General features: G+C 47.4%; 1 protein-coding gene across 2 annotated transcripts in view; it reads right to left on the bottom strand.

Moving 5' to 3' along the window:
- TSNARE1 (t-SNARE domain containing 1) overlaps window positions 1-17,417 on the bottom strand; it is a 141,223-nt gene extending 123,806 nt beyond the window's left edge. For both annotated transcript variants that reach the window (XM_012751739.3, XM_012751742.3), the window contains exon 1: window positions 17,359-17,417. The gene's annotated coding sequence lies outside the window, so the exon portion shown is untranslated. The remainder of the gene's footprint in view (window positions 1-17,358) is intronic.
- Between the last annotated feature and the right edge of the window lie 2,713 nt (window positions 17,418-20,130).

Below are 20,130 nucleotides of genomic sequence, written 5' to 3'. Positions count from 1 at the left end.
AGAATGTGCTCCCTGGTATGGCCAGCAGACCAAGACCCCAGAAGCCCTTCTCAGCCACACCACTAGCAACCGAACCAGGAAAGGGGGCTGGCATCAGACACTCCCTAAAAAGCCAACAGACGTGTTGAGGCTCCACACAGAAGCACCCAGACAGCTGCCTGTGCAGGAAGCAGTCCGCTTTGGTGGCAGTACTGATGGAGGGGGACAGAACTCGGGAAAGCAACTCAACCCTATGTCCCCATCCCCTACCTCTATGAGAAGGGGGCCAGGAGGACTCTGACGAAGCTGATCCAGGAAAACACAATTCATTCCAAAAGGAACAACAGACCCCAAACAGTCAAAACAATCTTGAAAAAGAAGAACAAAGTTGGAGGTTACATTCTTCCCTATTTCAAAGCTCTCTACAAAGCTACAGTAATCAAAACTGTATGAGAGGCCAGGTGAGGTGGCTCATGCCTTTAATACCAAACATTTTGGGAGACCAAGGTGGGAGGATGACCTAAGGCCAGGAATTTGAGACCAGCCTGGGCAACACAGCAAGACCCCATCTCTACAAAAAAATTAAAACTTAGCCAGGCATGGTGGTGCACACTGGTAGTCTCAGCTACTCAAGGAGGCTGGGGCAGAAGGATCCCTTGATCCCAGGAGTTTGAGGATGCAGTGAGCTATGATGACATCACTGCACTGTAGCCCGGGCAACAGAGCAAGATCCTATCTCAAAAAAAAAAAAAAAGAAAGTAATGGTAATGCATAAATACAGACATATAGACCCATGGAATAGAATAAGCCAAGAAACAAACCCTGGAGTATATTCTCAAATGATCTTCAACATGGGTTGAATCAATAGATTGGATCAATGGTTGAATCAATGTTTGGATCAATGGGGAAAGGACATCTTTTCAACAAACCAACAAACAGTACCGGAAAAACTAGATAGCCCCATGCAAAAGAATGACATTGGACCCTCACCTTCAACCATATATAAAAATTATTACAGGGGGGGAAATGGGCATTTATTGAAACCTTAAAATCTGTACCCCCATAATATGCCAAAATAAAATATAATTAAAAAAAAAATTATTACAAAATGTATCAAAGACAAATATAAATGCTAAAATGATAAAACTCTTAGAAGGAAACACAGGGAAAAGCTTCATGCTGCTGTATTTGGCAATGATTTCCTAGCTATGACACCAAAAGCACAGACAACAAAAGAAAAAAATAGAAAAATGGGACTTGATCAAAATTGAAAAGCTCGGTGCAACAAAGTACACTATCAACAGAGTGCAAAGGTAGCTCACAACATGGGAGAAAATACTTGCAAATTATACATCTGTTAAGAGATTAACATCCAGATTATATGAAGAACTCATAACTCAACAACAAAAAACAATCCAATTTTAAAAGTACCATGAATGATAGGGACAAGAAAAGTGAACAAAATGAGATGAAAAGAAATTAAATCACTTATAAAGGGGAAAAAAAACAGGCCTCAGATTTCTCCTAAGCAACATTCAAAGTCAGAAGACAGTGCAGTGACATCTACAAGGCAGTCAAAGGATGACAGTCTGGACCAAGGGTTCTGCCAACATTCAAACTGTGCCAGAAGACAAGAACCCACTGCTTAGAACATGTAACACTTAGGGACCATTCTCATCACCCATTCTGAGAAAATGCCTCCAAAACAAACCTCAGCCAATCAAAAGTCGACAGACAAAATGTCATCAAAAGGGCTATCAATGACCATGAATCTTACCTGTAGACGTAAGCCTAAGACAACTGTGGGCTTACAGTAAAGAGACAGAATGCAGATAACGTAATGCCCTGACTACAGAGTAATGACTCAACTAATAAAAACTGGAAGGGGAACGAGAGAGGTAGAATAATTAGCTCATTGCTTCATTAGTAAGAGCTTGAGTCAAGAGATATAATTTAAAGCTGACATTTCAATAACAGAAATACAAGTAGATTTAATAGTATAAAGGCAAACATTGAGAAAGGTACTATTGTTGACTAAAATTGGGTGATAAAAGGAAGAAAACAAAATGTATTAATTTTATAATTATTCATAGAAGGTTCAATAGTTTCCTACAACTGCCATATATAATTACCACAAAGTTAGCTGCTTAAATCACACAAATTTGCTCCATCACAGTTTCTGGCGGTCAGAAATCCAGCTGGGCTGTATTCCTCCCAGAAGATTCAGGGAAAGTAACTCAAGTTGTGGGAGGAATCCGAGCTCTTGTGGCTGTAGGACTGAGGCCTCTATGTCCTTGTTGGCTGTAGCAAGGGACTGCCCCTAACTCCTAGACCCCTCTGCAGTCCTTGCATCTCAGAGCCAGAAAATCCTTCTCACTCTTAGGACCTCTCTGATGTCCCCTTCACATCTTTCTCACTTGAAGCTGAAGAAAGTTGTCTGCTTTTCAAAAGGGCTCGGGTAACTATGTTGGGTCCACCCAGGTAATCCAGAATAATCAATCTACCTTAAGATCCATACCCTTAATCACATCTGCAAAGTCCCTTTTTGCCAGGTAACATGACATTCTCACAGGTGTCAGGAATTAGAGTGTGGCTATCTAGGGGAACAGGTGACATTATTCTGCCTATCATAGAAGGTATTTAATAATTGATCCCTATAGATAATAGAGTGCTACAAGCATTATATGACATTATGTCAGATATTATTGTAATATCCCACACAAAGGTATAGACTCTTCTAAATATCAGAAGACCTATGTAAACTAAAATTTATAAAAAGCAAAGAAAACAGACTAAATAAAAGACTTAAAGATATACACACACATATACATAAAAAACATGACAGAACTAAAGTCAAATATAGTTGACCTATTAATTACATTAATTTAACTAGCACCAAAAAAAAAAATGATTCTCAGATTGAATCACAAAGCAAAACTCAACTTTATGTGGCATATAAGAGACACATTCAAAGTAATTTGGAAGGATTAAAAACAAAAGAATGGAGAAAGGTTTGCCAAACAAACATAAACTCAAGAAAGCACTAGTCAGGACCTCATAGTTGGACAAAGTGGAAATGAGACAAAAAGGGCACTTTGATACTAACATGTGCACTTCAGAATAAACATATAATATTTATAAATAGCTATGCACCAGATAACATAGCAACCAACATCCACAGAAGCCATAAGGAGAAACAGAAACATACCAATAGTAGAGACTATTGGTCCATAACAAAACAAGAGACAAAAACTAAGTAAGGACTATATGTGACCTAAATAAAACATTAAGGTGGTAAAATTGACTGATATACACATCAAACTTCTGTAAACCCAAAATAGAAATTCAATCTTCTTTTCAAGCCCCAGTGGGAAAGTGATGAAAACTGACTCTATATTACGGCCACACAAAAAACTCCTGAAACCCAAACGTTCAGAAGAGAATAGTCAATATTCTCTCACCAAAATGCAACTAAAACTAGAATAATAACAAAACCAAGACATTAAAAGATCCTCTAGGCTGGGCGCGGTGGCTCACGCCTGTAATCCTAGCACTCTGGGAGGCCAAGGCGGGGCGGATTACTCTGCTCAAGGTCAGGAGTTCGAAACCAGCCTGAGCTAGAGCGAGACCCCATCTCTACTATAAATAGAAAGAAATTAATTGGCCAACTAATACATATAGAGAAAATTAGCCGGGCATGGTGGCACATGCCTGTAGTCCCAGCTACCTGGGCAGCAGGATCGCTTGAGCCCAGGAGTTTGAGGTTGCTGTGAGCTAGGCTGACGCCATGGCACTCACTCTAGCCTGGGCAACAAAGTGAGACTCTGTCTCAAAAAAAAAAAAGATCCTCTACTTGGAAATTTTAAAACTTGCTCCTAAACAACTCTTGGACCAAAAGGAAAATACAAACCAAAATTGTAGAACTTGTAAGAGACAGCCATGATAAGGAAAATATGTTCCATCAGAACCTAAGCAACAGTCCTTAAATACAAAAAATGTTTTTTGAAAAGAATGTGAACAAATGAATCAAGCATTAACATCAAACATTTAGGAAAAGAGAAGATAAACTGAGGAAAATTAGAAGGGATTATTAATGCAAAAGTAATGAGTCAAAAAGCATAGAAATAGGACAATTAATTTAATAAATATATACATAAGCTAAATCACTGAAGAAAAATTAAAATAACAAAATGGAAACTATTAGCTAACATACACACACACCCCCAAAATGGGAGGGCAACTGAGAGGAAAATAACCACAGAAACCAAGGAAATTTAAAAATCCTAAGAGAGTATTTTACTCAAACCTACATGAATAAATTTGACAAACTAGATAATTTGATAATAGCCTAAGAAAATACAATTTATAAAACTGATCCAAGAAACATTTAAACAGAACAATTCCCATAGGAAAAATAATAAATAAAAAATCATAAAAGAACTTCCCTCCTCAAAAAACAAAACAAAACAAAAAGTACCAGGCCCCAACAGTTTCACAGGGGAATCCTAACCACCCTTTAAAGACCAAGAAATTCAATGCTATTACACTATTCCAGAGGATGGCATAAGAAATAAAGCTTCTATAGTATTTTTATGAAACAAGTATAACATTGATAGCAAATCAAAAAAAAAGTACACACAAAACCACAAGCCAACCTTACAAACAGCAATATATAAACAATAAATTAAATATCAGCAAAAAGTAGCCACCAGCACATTAAAAGAATTATATATCAGACCAAGTGAAGTACTTTCAAGGAATTCAAGAACGTTTCTCTAAGAGCAGCTCCATTTGTACAACATCATATTAATATAGGTAAGAAAAAAATTCTATGATCCTCCCATAGATTTTTTTAAAAAGCAATTCACAAAATTCAACAATTATTCTTGATTTTTTAAAAAAGAAAATACTCAATAAAATAACAAGTACAGGTTCTTTAACATACCTATCTCAATCCAAAGCCACATTCTGTTTAATGAGGTTAACACCAGAGACATTCCTAATAGATGCCTAGTATAACCACTATTATTTACCATTATATTGAAGGACCCAGTCCACAAAATTAGATAAAAGACACTAGAGTACAAAATTGGAAAGGAGCAGGTTAACTATCATTATTTGCAGTTGATATGATTGGAGACTTAGAGAATCCAAGATAATAAACTAAAAAACAACAGAAAAATTCAGTAAGGTAGAAAGGAACAAAATTAATACTTAGAAACCAAAAGTATTCACATGTATATTCAATAAACACAGAAGAAAACATAACAGAAGAAAGATTCCTCATAATAACAATAAAAAGGATAAAATTCCTGAGAACAAAGAAAACTTGATTTAAAATATACTATAATGCAACAGTAATCAAAACAGCATGGTGTTGGCATAAAAACAATCATACAGACTAATGGAACAGGATGGAGACCCCAGAAATAAACCCAAAAATTTATAGTCAAATGATTTTAGACAAAGGTGCCAAGAACTCACAATGAGAAATGGACAATCTCTCAATAAATGGTGCTAGGAAAACTGCTTCTTGACATACATAAGAATGAAACTGAACACATATCTCACATGATATACAAAAGTCAACTTAAAATGAATTAAAGACTTAATGTGAGACCTGAAATTGTAAAACTACTGGAAGAAAACACAGAAGGAAAGTTCCAGGACATCAGTCTGGGCAATTATTTTTTGGATATGACCCAAAAAGCATAGGCAACAGAAGTGAAAATAGACAAATGCTATTACACCAAACTAAAAAGTTTCTTAACAGCAAAGGAAACGATCAACACAGTGAACAGACAACCTATAGAAGGAGAGAAAATATCTGCAACCCATACATCTGATAAGAGGCTAATATTCAAAATACAGTAAATAAGGAATCAAACAACTCAATAGCAAGAAAACAAATAATCTGATTTAAAAATGGACAAAGGTCCTGAATAGATATTTCTCAAAAGAAGACAACAAATGGCCAATAGGTATATGAAAAGGTGTTTAACATCACTAATCATCAGAGAAATGCAAATTAAAACCCAATGAGATATCACCTCATATCTGTTGGAATGGTTATTACCAAAAAGACGAAAGATAACAAGTATCAGTGAGGATGTAGAGAAAATTATATTTATATTCCCACTTGTACACTGCCAGTGGGAATATAAATTAGAACAGCCATTATGTAAAACAGTATGGAAGTTCCTCAAAATATTAAAAATAGAACTACCATATGATCCAGCATTTTCCACTACTGGGTATTTATCCAAAGGAAACAAAATCAGTAAGTGGAAGAGAACCTGCACTCCCATGTTCACTGCAGCACTATTCATAATAGACAAGATATGGAATCAACCTAAATCTCACCAACAGATGGATTGATAAAGAAAATGTACATGTACCCAACTCCATACTATTCTGTCTTTAAAAAGATGGAAACCCTATCATTTGTGACAACATGGATAAACCTGGAAGACACAACATCAAGTGAAATAAGCCAAGCACAGAAAGACAAATACCGCGTGTCCTCACTTATATATGGAATCTATAAAAGTTGATCTCATAGAAGTAGAGTAGAATGGTGTTACCAGAGGCTGAGGAAAGGAGGAGGTGTTGGTCAAAGGATATAAAATTTCAGTTAGGTAAGAGTTTAAGTTCAAGAGATCTATTGTGCAACATGATGACTACAGTCAATAACAGTTTTTCATAGGTGTATACACTGGCACACTCCCTCTGGAGATTGATCTGGCAGCCTACATCAAAATTACAAAGTGTGCACCTTTAGACCCAGCACTTGTTCTTCTGAGCATTTATTCTACACATACATTGTTCTTAAACACGTGCAAAATGGCATGTGAACAAGGTTATTCATTCTGTAATAAGAAAAGATTGAAAATAACCTAAATTTCCATCAATACAGGACTACTAAATCAATTTGGGCATGTCCATACCATGGAATATTCTGTAGTGGTCAAAAGCAAAAAGGAACATTGTAAGGACATGAGAAGATCCTTATATTATTTATTATATTAACACTTGTTAAGAGGAGGGGGGAACCAAGGTGTAGAAATTTGTTATAACAAGACTTGTAAAAGAAAGAGGAAAAATTAAAAACATATATTTGTATTTGCCTGATATGCATAATGAAGCTCTGGAGGGGCATACAGTCATTTCATCACTAACGATGGGGACACATTCTGAGAAATGTGTTCTTAATGATCCTGTCGTTGTGCAAACATCAGAGTGCACTTAGGCAAACCTAGACGGTAGTGCCTACAGCACACCTGGGCTATGTGGTACAGCCTATTGCTCCTAGGTTATGGACCTGCACAGCACATTACTGTGCTGACACTGCAGGCAGCTATAACACAATGGTAAGTATGTGTGTATCAAACATACCTAAACATGGAAAAGGTACAGTAAAACATGGCATAAAAGATAACAAATGGCACACCTGTATAGGGCACTTACCATGAATGTAGCTAGCAGGACTGGAAGTTGCTCTGACCAAGTGAGTGAGTGAGTGGTGAGTGAACATGAAGGCCTAGGACAGTACTGTACACTGCTGTAGACTTTATATACACTGCACACTTAGACCACATTAAATTTATAAAAAATGTTTTCTTTTCAATAAATTAACCTTAGTTTACTGTAACTTTTTTATTTTATAGACTTTTTAATTTTTTTAGCTTTTTTACTCCTGTAATAACAATTACCTTGAAACACACATTGTGCAGCTGTACAAAAATAATTTCTTTCTTTGTATCCTTATAAGCTTTGTTCTATTCTTAAATTTTCATTTATTTTTTTACTTTTCAAACCTTTTTGTTGAAAACTAAGACACAAACACACACATTAGCCTAGGCCCACACAAGGTCAGGATCACCCAAATCACCACTGGCTTCTATCTTCACATTTTGTCCCACTAAAGGTCATCCAGGGCAATAGCACGCATGGACCTGTCGTCTCCTATGATAGCAATGCCTTCTTCTGGAAACCTCCTGGAGGACCTGCCTGAGGCTGCTTTATAGTTAACTCATTTTTTTTAACAAGTAAAAGGAGTACACTCTAAACTAACAATAAAAAGAATAGTATAGTAAATACATAAATGGTAACAGTCATTTATTATTATTTGCAAGTAAAATGTATAGCACATAATTATATAATATGTGCTATACTTTTATTAATATATGAGTGGCAGCACAGGTTTGTTTACACCAACACCACCACAAACATGTAACACCTTGTGCTATGACATTATGATAGCTACAATGTCACTAAGTGATAGGAAGTTTTCAGCTCCATCATAATCTTATGGGACCACTGTCATATATGTGGCCTGTTGTTGACTGAAACATAGTTATGCACCGCGTAACTACATAAGATGCTCATAACTGTGGCCGGCACGGAGAGGAGAGCTGGGCCAGCCAGGGATGGGGAGACTCAACTTCTTACTGCATGCTTCCTTACATGTTTTTATTTCTGAACTCCCTAAACTATTCTAAATACTGAAATAAATAGTGCGGTACATCCACACTATGGAACTAGATTCAGCAATAAAAAGAAACCACTATGATACACACAACAGCCTCAAGAACTCTCCATGGAATTATGGAGAATAGAAAAGCCAGTCCCCAAAGGTCACATACTTATATGATTCCATTTATACAACATTCTTGAAATGACATTATAGAAATGAAGAGCAAATCAGTGGTTCCCAAGAGTTAAGGAGGGGCCTGCGGTGGAAGCAAAGCAGGTGTCACTGGAAAAGGGCACACACATGAGGGGCCCTCTCAGTGATGGAACATCTGGTGTCTTAGCTGCATCCGGTTGATCTTATGGTTTTGCTGTTGCACTAGTTTGCAAGATGCTACCACTGAGGAAACTGGGTAAAGTGTACACAGGATGTCTCTGTATTGTTTCTTACAAACGTGTGTGAATTTATAACTGTCTCACAATAAAAAGATTAAAAAAAAAAAAAAAAAAAAGATCCTGGAATGTCAAATTCCAAGCTCGAGTTTGCCAAGTTAACAAAAAGCAGAGGCCGCATTCTCCCTGGTCTGGTTCCCCCGAGAGCTGCAGCTTCCACTCCACTACCCTGCCTCCCCAACCACTCCACTACCCTGCCTCCCCAAGCATTGGGACCAGAGGGAGGTGAGCCATCACACTGTGTGCAGACGGGACTTCCAGGAGTAAACGGAAGTAAAGCCCAGGGGGGAAGGGTGGCCTGTGCAAAGCACAAAACTGCTTGGCCACATAGCTGGCGTGGGCACTGTCCACACCAGCCGCCCAAGGTGTGCAATTCTCCTTCCTTAGGGGAGTGTGGGAGCACTGCACGTCCTGTCCTCTTGCAGGTGGAGTCATGTGGTTCCTCCTGGCCAGTGAATTGTGAATCCCTGACAGACACAAACCTTTGTTGTTTCAGGCTACTAAAACTTGGAAGATGTTTGCTACAGAAGCAAAACCTAGCCTATACAGTTATGTCTTCCGCCCATCCAGTCACAGCTTCGCCCACATCTGGCTGCCTGACTCTGTACTCAGCTGCGTGGGAGGCCCTCCAGCCCCAGCTGAGACAGACCCTGCAGGCTGCCCACAGGCCACACACTTATGCCTCTGGCCTCTGCTGGCTTCCAAACCCCTCCTGCACAGGTTAAGGTACCAAGATAATGGCCACAGGGAGACAGAGGCTCAGGAAGGTGGGAGGTGCTCTGTCCTATCAGACCGTCCTGCCAGACTAAAGGAGGCAGGGTGTGGCTGCACCCCACAGCAGCAGGGCAGCTGGGACTGGACAGCTCCAGCCTCCGATCCCTGTCTATGAAATGAGAGATGGAATCAGTCACAGAACTATTCCTAGGGAACTATTCCCTTTCTTCAAACAATAATAATCAGGTGATACCAGGTGAAACAGATCAAATCACAGCTACTCTGGGTAAAAGGAGGGGCGTTACAGTTAGCAGGGGTGACTAGAGCTCCTACCATTGCAAGGAGCAACTCAACCCACTTACCTAGAAGCAAGGCACAATTCAAGGCCCGTTTTTTGCAGGGGCAATGTGGGAAGACAGACCACAGGTTTTGCAGTTGGATCCAACTGAATTCTTGGGTCCAGAACTCTGCTCTGTGCTTATGTCATTTATAGTCTCAGGAAGACTACATCACCTCTCAGGTTGGAGAGAAAATGACTCGCACTGTGGCTCTGATCAGCAGCACCAGGGCCACCAAGCCACTCCAGGTCTGAGCTGTGTGATGGTCCTCAAGGTTGCTACAGCACTCCTGATATCCCAACCACCAGCATGGCCAGTCTATGTCCCTGTGTCCCCTGCCAAACACTCCTCTGCTGGCAGTATCCCAGGCCATGCCAGCCGCCTGGGGAGGGTGAGGTGCAGTGACAGTTGCAGGGCCCTGGAAGACCCAAGCCTCCAGCGAGACTCAGGCAAGTCACCCACCCTCTCCAAGTTGTGGCCTCTCATCTATAATGGGGGCAATGGTGTCACCCTAGGGACTACTGTAAAAAGTCACTATCTGCTGTAAATGTCCCCCACTTCCTGCCACTGAGGGGGTGCCCAGGGAGCATCAGTGGCCAAGTAGTCAAAAGTGAAGGACCAACAAATGACACTGCAGGCTGAGAGGCGGCCCTTCTAGCCATTAGCTCATGCCTAAGCAAGTGCGTGTTCCTGTGCTGGGGCCCTAGAGGAGGGCACACGGGAACCCAACACAGAAACTAACAACTACGATGCAACAGGGATGAGCCATTATGAGACATTTTTTAGGAGTCGTTAGCCCTCTCTCTGCCTTGCGCTCCACAGAGGAGTCAACAAACCCCAGATGCCAGCCAAGGTGCCAGGCCCTCGTGGAAGGATGGATGGGGCCGCTCCCTAAAGGCTGCATGGAGCTAAGCCTTGAACAGTAAGAAGGAGGTCACCAGCTGGGGCCATTCCAGGCAGAGGGGCAGCCCCAGCAAAGACACCCGGGGGACAGGCTGTGGAAGCCTGAGAAGTGGGCCAAGCAGGTTTCCCAGAGGCTGGGAAGGCCAGGAAAAGCTGTAAATGCCAAGTGAGAGAGCTCGGCTTTATGTTGTGAGGAAGGATTTTTAGCCAGGGAGTGACATGGCCAGATCTACACCTTGGCAAGATAAGCCAGTACATTAAAAGTGAATTAAAGAGGCCCAGGCTGGAGGCTGCGGACCAATCAGAACGCCCCTGCAATTGAAGATTTTCTGGACCCTGTACCAGGAAGGAACAGAACTGACTGTCCTCCCCGGTCTCAATTCCTGCTCCCCACCCCCCACTCCCACCATCCCATGCTCATTAGCACCATCCCTGTGGGGGATGCAGAAGGGGAAGGAGGTCAGACTCCAAGTAATGAATCCAGCGCCTCATTAGCACTGCTACTAAAAGCCTGTGCTGAGAGGGCAGCCAGGCCCAGGAAGGAGGCTGTTGTGCTGTTTGTTTGGGGTTTTTTAATGTTAGGAGAGATTGATTCTGGGCTTCTAGTTTAAAAATATGTCCCTTTCCAAATACTTGGCAAAAATGGATTATGGATCTGGGTAGAGAGCAGCCAAAGCAGGAGTGCGAGTTGCACTCCTTCTCCTGTCTGGGGCAGGGGGGGTACAGGTTGCACCCCTCCTCCTCTGTCCAGGACAGGCTCCTGTGGCTATCACTGTTCATGGCTCCCTGAACAGAGCATGATGCCCCTGGGAACACTTACTCCTCACTTCCCCAAACCATGACCACCCTCCCTCCTTCACCATTACCTACACCATCAACACACCCCTTACACTATGTCCAGGTCAGGCTAAGGTGACAGAAGGAGGCACAAGCACAGGCAGATGTATGCCCTGAGCACACCACCAGGCCCCAAAGCCCTGGAAACACTTGACTCAGCAAGACCTTCCATGAGCCCAGGAGTGCCAGCCACAGCTGCTACCAAACTCTTTCCAACCCGACCTCATGTCCAGCCTCGCTGGGAACAGGAATCCTGAGTGCCCGGCCTCCCCTCTTCACCAGAAATCTCACCCCCATACCCGGATCCTATAGCCCTCGAGCTTCTGCCACGATCTCTTTAGGATGCCATCTCAGCATGGAAGGGGGCAGAGCTAAGCCTTTATTAGTACAGCAATCGCCATTATTAATACCATCCTCTAACTCACAGGGCACCTTCCAGTTTGTAAAGCTCCTTCCAACCTGGTCCTCCTGGAAGCAGCAGAACAGAAAGACAAGGCAGGCAGGGTGGCAGAGTGGTTAGCAGTGGGGGCTCTGTAGTCAGAACACTGGGGTTCAAATCGTGGCTGGTCACTTACCAGTCCTGTGACTTCAGGTAAGTTAACCCTGGGAAGTGTCCTGAATTGAGGAGTAGAAAGAACTTAGCAGGTGTCTAGCACATACCTAATGGCCAACAGATGGTGGTAATTATTACAATGATGACCCACAGACAGTGATGACGGGCTGACACCTAAAAGCAAGTCCAGAGCATGAGGCAATACAAGGCAGCCCAAGGGTCTCAAAGAAGAGGGTCAGCTCTATCTGCCCTGGGGGTTGCACTCTGTCACCCCCCTGCACCTTCCACACCTCCCTTTTCACACCTTGGGAACTCTTCCTTGGCCCCTCAGGTGATGTCCCCAAAAGGCCCTAGCTTCTGTGTCTCTGAGATGCACACAATGCCACAAACCTCCCAGGAGGCTGCAGGATCAGACTAATAGCATGAAAAAGCAAGGCTCAGGGACGGGCTGCTGAGTGACATGGGCCAGGGTCCCACGGCCGAAATACTGCCAGGCTGTGTCCGCACCTGGATGCTACGCAAGTCAGGGCTGGGGCCCAGTCCTTCTCTCAGGGGAAATCAGAGGCAGGAAACAAGACAATCTTGCATCGATCCAGTGAAAGAAAACAATAAAGGTTTATTGGGCCGGAGAACCCAGCTGGGGGCTCTCAGGGCCAGTGCGACTGCCTGGCTCCGTGCTCTCATTTCCACATCAGGGAGGGCCGCTCTCTCCCACAGCCAGGAGCCCAGGGTTACAGGATAATGAGCAGCTGCTGCCACGGGTCCAGGATGGAGCCAGCTGCCCCAGCTAGCCCATCAATCCATGGAGGGTGCCGATGGCACTGCTGCCACCACAGCAGCACCCAAGGGGCCCAAATAGGCCTGGTCCCTGTGGGGTACAACCACAGACCCTAGGTGAGATGAGGTCCTCGCTCCACTCAGCCATGTCTCCAGTCCTCTCCATCCAACCTCAGCACAACAGCTACAGGCCAAAGCCCAGGCCTCACCTTGCCTCCCAAGTTCCTCCACACCGCTGTGCCTTCCCAGGGTCTCCCGCTGACTGGAGCAGCCGTTCTTCCTGCCCTCCCCTGCTAAGGCCCACTGGGTTCTGAAAATGCGGCTCAGGCCTCACCAGCATCCAGGATCCTTTTCCAGATATCTACTTGGACCCCAGCCCTGCCCACAGCCACATACACCCTGGGCTTAGTGCCCTTCTCTCCGCCCCCTCACGGACACTTGTTATGACCCCACTGTGTAAGGTGCATAGCAGCGTCCCAAGCAAGGTCAGGAAAGCCTGCAGAGCAGCCCCATCCTACTCACCGCTGAGTCCTGAGCCTTGTGCAAGGCCAGGCCTTAGCATATCCTCACAGAATGCTCCACATCTCAGACAGCAGCCCTGCTGGCCCTGTCTCCTAACAGGCATCCCACACCTGCAGCAGCCACCAAACTGATTCAAGTCCTAACAGGGCCCACCAAGCCTGGGGTGCACCAAAGAGGGAGGAAGGGCTTCATCCAGTGTTGCCTGGGTTTATGGAGTCACCTTCACCCCTGTCCTAGACTCAGCAAAGCTCAAGCTGATAGGCAAATCCTGTAGCTGGGATAAGGCTGGCAGAATGGCTGCAATGGGTTTGAGGACAGCCCTGGATGGCAGACAGGGCACCCTGGAGAAGGCCTCACCAGGAGCCACCACCCAGCACAGCTCCACAGGGAAAGACGCTCTGTCCATGGTTCATCTTTGGAAAATGTTCAGGGTACCTGTCTTGTCCTTGTTGGTGCCCTTCTGTGCCACAGGATGGAGCCAAGATGACTCTCCCTACAGAGGTTCCACTGGTGCCACAGTGCAGGGCTAACAGAAAGCACGGTAAAGAATGGCCAAGGTCAGGGTCAGCTCTGTCACGATCCCTCACTTCCTCAACAAACATCCACCAGACCCCCCTGGGTCAGGCCCTGGGCCACAACCGGACGTGCTGAGCTAGCTCCCCATGGCTGGGGCAGCAGATGGGAAGGCGTGAAGCGACTATACAGTCTGCCATGGGCACCGTGGGTCAGGGCCTCACACTGCTCACCTCAGAACTGGAAGTGATAATCCTCCCCTGCTGCCTCAATGTACCCAAGGGGGATGAGATAAGGATGCTCCAATATGGAGCTCAAAGCCAAATATAAGGATTAACACTTAACAAAGGAAGGCACCATCCCCAGAGCAGACAGCACAGGCCATGGGTCTTCAACTGTGCTGCTCAATTTTCTCCCCATTAGTCCTTCAGTTACCCACTCCTCCACGCAGACCCAGCAAACGTCTGAGCGCAGGGCAGGGCTGAGCATGATGCAGAAAGCAGATGAACCTGAGGGGAGTTCTGCCTTCAGAGTGCTAACAAGTCTAATGTTATCATTGACAGAGCACAAAATCAGATTTTTTTTTTTTTTTAGTAGAGACAGGGGTCTCACTCTTGCTCAGGCTGGTCTCAAACTCCTGACCTCAAGCAAAAAGAAATCGGATTTTAAAGACCATAATGAATGATGGTTATACTGAGCCACACATGTCAAAATCTGCTTGTAGCAAATAACACAATCAAATCCACCCAATAGCCACAGACATGCCCGCGTGCATTAAAAAAGAAAGCCTCAGCTTTAGCCAACTCTTCATACATCCCAAACACCATCCACAGCAATAAAACGCCTCAAAATCTCAGAAGCAACACATAGGTCTGCAGCTGAATGAATGGAGTCTTAGAACTTGACGGTTACGAACATGGCAAGTTCACCCAACCATTCTGTGTCTCAGCCTCTTCATCTGGAAATGCGGATAATCCCAGGTCCTCCTGCTGGTGTTACTGTGAGGGTTAATGAGTTACTGAACACAGGCTACTGGTAGCCTGGCACCAGGGAGTGCTATGTGAGTGTGGCCAGTATCATCAGTATCAGCACTTGAAGAACACCCCCCATCCTTTCTGGCTGACCAGATCTTGCCATGCCACCTGGCCTACCTCAAATCCCACATCCTGGAAAGGCCTCCCTTCTTCAGGACCCAGCAGCATGCATCTCAACCTTGCTGCTGATGGCTTGATATACCCGTGGTCAAAGTCTGTGTCTCTTTCTCCCAACCTAGAAGGTGAATCCCCTACCCTCTGCTTCCAGCTTCCCTGCATCTTGAATTTCCACACCTTCACTTTTCATCATGTTCTCTTTGCTGCCATATCCATCCAGTTTATTCACTCATCAAAACCTGCCAGGTGCCTACCCTGCTCTAGACAGTGGGCTGGGCACTCAAGACACAAGGGTGACCAAGACAGTGATGCCTACGCTGTGAGGATTCGCAGATGGGCATGGGGTCAAACACAGAAGCACAAGGGCATTCCAAGGAGAACATTCAGCATGGTCACACACGTGCTGGTGAGGAAAGCCATGGAGCATGCAGGAAACAGGATGTCTGCACTGTGGCGTACATGAAACAAGGACTGGAAGATGTGGCTGAAACCATAGGCAGGAGCTAGATCCCAGCTTTCACCATGCAGGCAGCAGGGAACTATGGAAGGGACTTAAGGACACCTGGCTGCTCAAGAGCCTGTAAGCCCCAGACCAAGTGTCTGTGTCTAGAGGGCCAGACACAGAGGTACACCCAGGGAAGGCTGCCTGGACAAAGTCAGGGCAGCCACAGGCTGTGGATGTTCATGGAGCCAGGCCAGCAGAAGAGGAAAGGGAGGGAAGGAGGTGACCCAGCTAAAACTCAACCTTCTCCATGAAGCCTTCTTGGATTTGCCAGCCTCCCATGGCCAGCTACAAAGAACTTCACTCCAGATCCCACGCTGCCCTGTATCCAGGCACGATCTGCACCAGGTTTCTACTGAGGATCTACGATGTATAAGGTTGAACCACATGAAAGTACCATTTTAATCGGCTGAAGCACTCCATTGCTAGCAAACTTCATCTGTATCTTTCAATTTAATGCTGTGTCCACATTGGGGGTATATCAAGCAACAAGCCCAATCCCTGACTCACAGACACTAAAGATAAAACAGAAAACAAGCAGATGAGTGGCAATGACAAAACATGAAGTGCTGGGAAGGAGAGGAGACAGGAAATACTGGAAGAGAGTGGCTAGGAGGGTGAGCCTCTGACAGGTGAGCTCAGACTTGCCAGAGGAGGATGAGCTGCCACCCAGGCCAGAAACAAAAAGAGAAGAGTAGGCAAGAATACAGGTGATAAAGGAAATGGAGCCAAGTGTGGCTGGAATGGCACCTGGCAGGGAGAGGGGACAAAGGAGCACCAAGCACCCTGGCCCATAGAACTTTCTTGGTGACCACAATGTTCAGTATCTGAGCTGTCCAACACAGCAGCCACCAGCCACGTATGGGTACTGAGCGTTAGAAATGTCGCTGCTGGACTGAGGACCCGAATCCTTCACTTAAGGTCAATTTAAATAGCCACACTGCCTAGTGGCTACCATACTGGACATAGCAGATAGAGCTCCCAAGACCGGGGAGGAGTAAGACGTCAGTCTACAAACAAGAGAAGGCCCCTAGAGAGTTTCCACGGTATTGGCACAGATCAGGGTCCTTGGGAAGCTTCTAAGGGGATGTCCCTAGCCCCCGGTACCCAGGAGGCATCTTTTTGCAACTTGGAGAAGGGGCAGAAAGGCAAGCAGGGGAAAGCCCACAGGGTCAGAGTCTCCAGCTCAGGTTGGAGGGCGGGTTCCGCTCGCTGAGTGGCGGAGAACCAACCCTGGCACCCAACAAGTGGGCGCTGAGGCGGTCCCCAGGGCAGTGCTGTCCTCTAGGCGCGGGCAACCAGCGCGAAGGCCAGCGCCCCCTGACCCGGGACCAGCAGAGCGCTCCAAGGACCCGCCACGAGGCCGACGGGCACATAAGCCCGCGGGGCGGTCCCCCAAACGCGGCGCACTCCGGGGGCTGAGGCACCGAGCCCGGGTCGCCCCTCGGGCCCGCCCCCGGCAAAGCCCCGCCCCCGCCCCTCCCCCCGGCAAGGCCCCGCCCCCCGCCGGGCCTCCCGCGAGCCCCTCCTGCCGCGCTGCGCCCGCGCCCCCCTCCCGGCCTCTGGCTGCGCGCCCCCCACCAGCTCAGCCGCCTCCCCCCGCGCCGCCCCCGCCTGGCCCTGACCCCGTCGCCGCCTCCTCACCTGGGCCTGGGTGGCTCGCGGTCGCGCTCTGTACGCTCACGGCGGGAGGGGCGGCTCTGGGGGCGGCGACGGGCACCCAAACATCACGTGACTGCCCCTCCGGTCGCCCCCGCCCCGGCGCCGCGCGCCAGCCAATGGCCGCCGGGCCTCGGGCGCGCCGGGGACTACCCGCCCCAGAGAGCCCAGCGCGGGCGGAAGCGGCGCGGACGGCGGCCGGCTGGGCCAAGAGGCTTTTGGGGCGGGCGCGCGGCCTAGGTCTTGGAGTCTGCAGAACTGGGTTGACAGCTAAGGGAAGGTGGACGCTCGGTGCTAAATGCCGGCGAATGCCCGGCTCGGAGGCGCTCAAGAGTGGGTCCGCAGTCACCCCGAACGCAGTCCCCGGCCCTCGAATGTGGCCTCAAGTTAGGGCCTCCGCGGTCTCTCCCGAGCCAGGAGGGCGCAGGCACAGACTTGTCCTGGCTGCTGGGATGGGCATCAGCGCTGAGACCATGGCCTCAGGCCCATCAGTGATGCCAAGTGGGGTTGTCACCTCAGTGCAGCCTGGCTCGGGCTGGAGCTGGAAGGCCCCACAGGGACTCGAGGCATTCCCATCTCACGAGGAAACTGAGGCTCAAGACGGTTGAAGGACCTTTTCCCTGAAGTCACAGCCCCATCCTAGGAGCAGCCGGAGTGCAGAGTGGCGACTTCTCCTTGGGGAGACCCACCTGGGTTCTCTGGGGCATCCCTCTATCTGCTGAGCCTGCGGGCACTGAGCTCCCAGAGGGACTCCCGACACTCGCCCTCCCAGTGACCCACTGGAGACTAGACCAAGGAGGAGCCTGGGGCAAGTGGATGTGTGCCCTGGGCCACCCTCTGAGCCTGTTTCCCACAGATGAACCAAGAGCCACATCCAGGCAGGAGAGCAAGCATGGTGTGCCCACTCCCACACACTAACAACTGTAGGTTGTCCCTGCTGCTCTCATCCCAAGACTGTATTCAGGACTGCGGGCAACCCTAGGCTCCTCCTCCACCCTCCTCCACCCTCCTCCATCCAATGATCAGTGTCTGGAGGGATATAAATGTGATGGTCACCCCACGCGCTTCCATGGAGGAGTGGGATTGGGGTTCTTTGCAGCACAATATTGTGTTTACATGCCTGTGTGCAGGCACACGTGTGAATACATGAATAAGTGCTGTGTGCATAAACACTGGTGTGCTTCTGGATGCTGTGTGGCACTGTGTGAGCATGCACATGGTGCAGATTGGTGGGAGCATGAGGGGGTGTGCATGACACCAGGTTTGAGTGTACTTGTATATGTGTGCAATGGGTGGGAGCATGCAAGAGAGTGTTTGCTGGCATGAGTGTGTGCCCAGGGCCAGCACAGGAACAGTAATGTGTGATAAACATGTCCAGCGACAGGAGGAAAGAGGGGATGCAAGCAGGCCAGCATTCATGGCTCAGGTCAGCCTGTGCTGGGGCTGGCCTTGGCTCCTTGCCCTGCTGTGCTTGAGCCTCACCCTAGGCCCTGGGGGGCAGTGGCATGTGCCCATCTCACAGCCAAGCCAGGATGTGGACGTGCTTCTCACTCTTCCTCCAGGACAGACCACCTCTATATGATGGGGTGTGTACATGGTGCTTGGGGGCTGCAGGAGGAAATGGTCTACCAAAGGCAGAGGCTGGCCACAGGAGGGGCCGGGACCTGTTGGTTACTCCCAAATCTGGAGCGAGCCCACCTAGCACCTCCCAGGGAAGCAGGGAAGGAGAACCTCCCTGTGGAAGAGGCAGGATCCCACTCTCACTTCCCAGGCAAGGGGAAGAGAGATGCAGCCGCCAGCCTCTGCAGAGCCTAGGCCTGGGCTCAGGGCTCCCTGCTGCTGTCTTATATCTGCTGCTCCCTGGGTAGGGTCATCCCATGACCTCAGCAGCTCTGGGCTCTGTCCTCCCTCCAAACAAGGGACTCCCAGGGAAGAGCTCTGGTCCCACCCCTGGGCTGATCACCAAGGCCAACAAGGCCAGTAACTGGAATTGGCCCCTGCAAGTTGGCCTCTCTTATCTGAGGGGGCAGGAATTGGCTTATCCTCAGCTTGTCAATTGGGCGTCCGCAACCCCCTAATTTGGATCTACCATTCAGGCCCCAGCAGGGGTGGGGGCAACAAGATTGGAGGTAGTTCCAAGGCTCCAGAAAGAATTTCCATGCAGCACCTGCTAACACTTCCCCCTGAAATGCTCACTCTGTCAAAAGCAGCAAGGACTTCAGCATGGTTAGGCTGAACTTCCAGATCAGTGTCAGCCTATGAATCCTCAGTGAGTTTCCCGGCCCTGCCACCCTTCCTTTCTGTCCTCTGAAGCCCGGTTTCAATGTCACTTTTTTTAGAAGACCATCCTCGCCCTCCCAGCTGCTACTTGGACAGGAGAAGGAGTTTGCACTTCCTACTTTTCTCCACAGCGCACATTCTACTCCCAACAAGGCCCACAGCAGCTCATTCATTGACTTATGCATTGAATCCCGCTGAACATCTGATGTCACTGTCACCCAGGCCTCATTTGTCCCTTGTCAACAGAACTCCAGTTTTGTTCACAGCAGCAATGTACCCAACCTCATGGGCAGCTAGGGCTGGCCCTGACACGGTCTGGCCAGAGGTGACCACAGGAGTATCCAGGCCCCTCAGGGGGATGGATGTGGCTGGCTGGTCCCCTTACTTACTGTCCATCTGTCCCGTCATGCCAGCCTGGAATGTGAGCACGGTGTCCCAAGGACAGCAGCCACTTTCCCACCAAGGGACAGGGGCCCA

Source organism: Microcebus murinus, chromosome 7 (genome assembly GCF_040939455.1).
Source record: "Microcebus murinus isolate Inina chromosome 7, M.murinus_Inina_mat1.0, whole genome shotgun sequence".
Taxonomy (NCBI): Eukaryota; Metazoa; Chordata; class Mammalia; order Primates; family Cheirogaleidae; genus Microcebus; species Microcebus murinus.
Note: the sequence above shows the minus strand (reverse complement) of the source record. Positions and strands in the feature narration are given on the sequence as shown.